The sequence below is a fragment of the Tupaia chinensis genome, unplaced genomic scaffold (assembly GCF_000334495.1).
Source record: "Tupaia chinensis unplaced genomic scaffold, TupChi_1.0 Scaffold145519_1, whole genome shotgun sequence".
NCBI classification, from domain to species: Eukaryota; Metazoa; Chordata; class Mammalia; order Scandentia; family Tupaiidae; genus Tupaia; species Tupaia belangeri.
Window position 1 is genome coordinate 1,276,821 of NW_006205376.1, and position 3,979 is coordinate 1,280,799.

Consider the following 3,979-nt stretch of genomic DNA (forward strand, 5'->3'; position numbering starts at 1 on the left):
AAGCCTCCAGGTCCAGGACTCGATCCGTGGTCGACTACATGGGAGTCCAGCGAGAAAGCCATTATGCCAACTGCTGGTCCCTGTTTTAAAAAATTCTAACAGGAGCCAGCAGGTGTTGTGGTGGTTGGGGCACTGGACACACTAGGAACTGGGCTACCATAGTTCGAGTCCCAGGCCTGGTGATTTGCTTTCTCAAGTTTTCTTTCTCTCTCTCTCTCCTGTCTCTCTCTGGTGGGTGCCTAAACCCTATAGCAAATTTAAATAATAATAATAATAATAAATATAATTAAATAATTCTTTATAAAAAATCAGTTTAAAAGCAGTTTTTAGTTCTCATATAGATCACAAGTCAAAAAATGACTTGCTGATGAGGCTTAAATTTCTAGGATACTTTCTCTTGACTTTTCAAGTTAACTTTCAAGTTTTATTTTTCTTCGTGTCAAGTTAAGCCTCTGGCGACCTTTCTCCCAGAGTGAGCAGTGAATGCTGCCTGAATACCAGGACTTTGTACCACCAAGGGTAAATTGGCTGGAAAGCTTTTAGTTGGGCTGCACTGCCTTGTTTTAAGAGCCAAACACCTGCTAGGCAAGCCCTGCGCATGTGAGTGGCTATATATGTTCCTCCTTTAGGATTTGCAAGGCTGGAGCACAAAGACAGCGATTGTTACCCAGTACGCAGTAGTCACACACTTCTACCAATCGCCTTAGACGGGCTGGTTACCATGGAATCCACCATCTGTTCACTCCCCGCCGGAATGTGATTATCCGTGCTGGGCTGGGAACTGGGGAAGCAGGGCAGCCTGTGCCGTGTGCGACTGTCTGCAATGGGCTGGGGTAACGGGAGGCTCGATGTGGCTCACTGGAAGAACAAATGAAGGGAGTTTCACTTCAGCCATTTGTGACCGAAGCCCAGAGGAATAAATCCAGCTTTCATAAGGTAAGTCGCCCCGCTGCTGGGTATCCGGTTTGTACTACATGTGGTGTGGGGCGTATCTCCATGTGGTCCAAGGAAAGCAGCTCTGAGCTCTCGATTGTTACCCAGTACGCAGTAGTCACACACTTCTACCAATCGCCTTAGACGGGCTGGTTACCATGGAATCCACCATCTGTTCACTCCCCGCCGGAATGTGATTATCCGTGCTGGGCTGGGAACTGGGGAAGCAGGGCAGCCTGTGCCGTGTGCGACTGTCTGCAATGGGCTGGGGTAACGGGAGGCTCGATGTGGCTCACTGGAAGAACAAATGAAGGGAGTTTCACTTCAGCCATTTGTGACCGAAGCCCAGAGGAATAAATCCAGCTTTCATAAGGTAAGTCGCCCCGCTGCTGGGTATCCGGTTTGTACTACATGTGGTGTGGGGCGAATCTCCATGTGGTCCACGGAAAGCAGCTCTGAGCTCTTCAGAAAGAAACCTTTAGCGTTACACTTCTCTTGTATTGATTTTAGGCGGCTCAGTGATTGATGTCTGTACCATTGCACGTTGAGGTTGAAAATGAAAGAATGAATCTTTAGTCTTTTAAGATGCTTTCTCCCAGGGAAATTCTTTTATGAGCCCAGAAGTGGGGAAAAGGTAGTAATTTGTAACGTGTCCTCGTAGTAAATTTTTCTGGTATTCTTTCCTGAAATACGCCCATGGCCACAATGTGTTCAGTGCCTGCCCTTACTCTTTGAAAAATGTCTCGGGTCAGGGACGTTTGTAGGTTATGATTTAATTTATGGTTATTCTGGCGCACATGACTGTCCTACCCTTAGTAGCTCATGTGTTGAAATGTGATGTTTGTGCAGTTTTATTTTGCAACGCTTTTGCACAAGTTTCAAGGGCCCGAGCATGTGGAAACAATGTGACAGCGCTTTAACGGCAAGCATGCAGGCGCGGTGATAAAGGAAGGGCAAACTAGGGGAGATCGGCTTCTATTTCAAGGGCTTCCTTTGTTTTTCTGTTTCAACAGCCCCTGTAAATGTGTGTTGCATATTGTGCGCAGTAGAAGGAGATTCGGGTCCTAACAAATGGATGACTGACATTTTTCTGTGTGGCTAAGAGGTTGGGAGCTCAAACAAGGGACTTCTCTGTCCTTTGTAAAGCAGCATTGTATCTCTCCCCTTCCCCCAAAACTGTGCCCAAAAATATAAAAGTGAAAAACAAAAAGAGTGCTGTGTATACTCTGGATATTTCTTTTGTGTAAGTTTTTCTGTCATTGAAACCATAGTGCCAGTGCCCTGAGTCTAACTGGGTCTGCCATTTTTATTTGAAACAGAAAGGGTTGCAAAGAAGACTATGCTTATGTATTTTTAATCCTTGTAAGTGTGCCGTTCTGCTGTCATCTTGGACATTCATGTCAGTGGGTCAGTGACTGCCCAGAGAGCTGAGAAAGGTCACTGCTGATAGGCCCTACTTATTTGGTTTTCTTTTTTAATGATGGTATAAAATTAGATAACCTCGTATTGGTCAAGGACTCATGTTCGTACTTAAAGAACAGGTTTTTAGGCCTGACTTTTAGTTGTGGGTTCTTGGTATTGTAATCAACTTTAAAATTCTTACCATCCTTTGTACTTAATGGTTTATGTACCTTATTATTATTTTATCTAAATTTCTTAATATGGGAAATTAGATTAGGTACATACTAGGTCTGTGAAGCATCTTTTTTCTAGTAATAGATGTATGTCTTGCTGAAAATTTTCTTAGCATCATCATCTGTAAAAAAAATTCAAACTAATTTTATCTTATTGGGATAAAAGTTTCATCCTTAACATAAGTCATTCATCAGTATTAGAGGGCTTGGGAGGAATTGAAATAATTTAAAGCATCATGCACATTTAGGGTATTCATACTATTTTAAGTACCATGTATTTTTGACACCTGAAAAAGCCTGCGAGTGACTGGGTGTGAGTTTGTGGCATCCAGGTGCCTGGGAAATGGTGATGTAGCAATGGAGATGGGTCAGATAAACCTTTACATTTCTCAAGTTCACTAGCGTTTGTGAATATGTGTACTATTTATATTGTTGCCAATCTAAAGTTCTAAGAGTGAGTTTTGTAAGTGGAATGTTTATCTTAGCACATATCCTAGCACTGTTATTGTCAGGTACTTAGTTATTTTCACTTGCAGGCCTATTTATTAACATTTTCCTTGACTGAGTCTCTAGAATGATAATAAAAACTACATAATTTACATAATTTTCAAATGTTTTCAGAAGCTTTATTCAATCAACCAACAACAAGAAACTTAGTGGTTGTTGAGGGTAACCCTTTACTGAAATTGGTGAAGAGGACTGGGCAGTGGGGCCAGTCCTGGGGACCTTCAAGAGTGCATAGTCATATGACTCTCCATTTGTGGGGATGTAGTTTCTGGACCTTCATGACCTTGTCAGCAGTGAGATCCAGCCCTATGTGCACGGCTTCTTTGATAAAGAATGTAGAATGCAATGAATTCTCGGGTCTGCTATGAAGCATTGCTTTTAGAGTCACTGTCCTTACATGTGAGGCTAGGAGGAGGTGCTCAATTTCAGTCGTTCTGGAGTCTTCTTTCAACAATTCCAGTTCTTTGACCTGAATTCAAGGCAACTTAAGGTTTTTATCTAATGACATGCTTATATTTGTTAATACTACAACTAACCAGCAGGTGGCGTAGTGGTTAAGGGCGCTGAACTCCAACATGGCCAACTACCATTGGAGTCCTGGACCCAGTGGCTTGTTTTCTCTCTTTCTCTCTCTCTCTCGCTCGCTCGCTCTCTCTGTCCCTCTCTGGTCAAACTAGAATAAATAAAAAAATAAAATTAAATAAAAATAATTCTAAAAAAAAAAAAACCTTCTTAGAGTTACTTGTTACAAAGTGTTATTCAGATGACAAGTCTGAAACAGTGAACACAAATGGCATGGAGTGATTCAAATCCATAACAGCCTGAGTAGATGGCAAATCACCCACTGCAAGTGTAGCACAAGCAGTCCAGTCTTTCTGCTTATTCCTTTGACACAAGGAGCAGGA

General features: G+C 42.4%; 1 protein-coding gene across 6 annotated transcripts in view; it reads left to right on the forward strand.

The window, feature by feature from the left end:
- Nucleotides 1-3,979, forward strand: part of FGD4 (FYVE, RhoGEF and PH domain containing 4) — a 172,575-nt gene that overhangs the window by 22,548 nt on the left and 146,048 nt on the right. The window contains exon 1 of one of the 6 annotated variants that reach the window (XM_027768097.1): nt 1,059-1,306. The exons of 4 other annotated variants lie outside the window; for them this stretch is intronic. The gene's annotated coding sequence lies outside the window, so the exon portion shown is untranslated. Of the gene's footprint in view, nt 1-1,058; nt 1,307-3,979 lie in introns of those variants that run through there. One more of the 6 variants, XM_027768096.1, reaches the window with a different exon arrangement.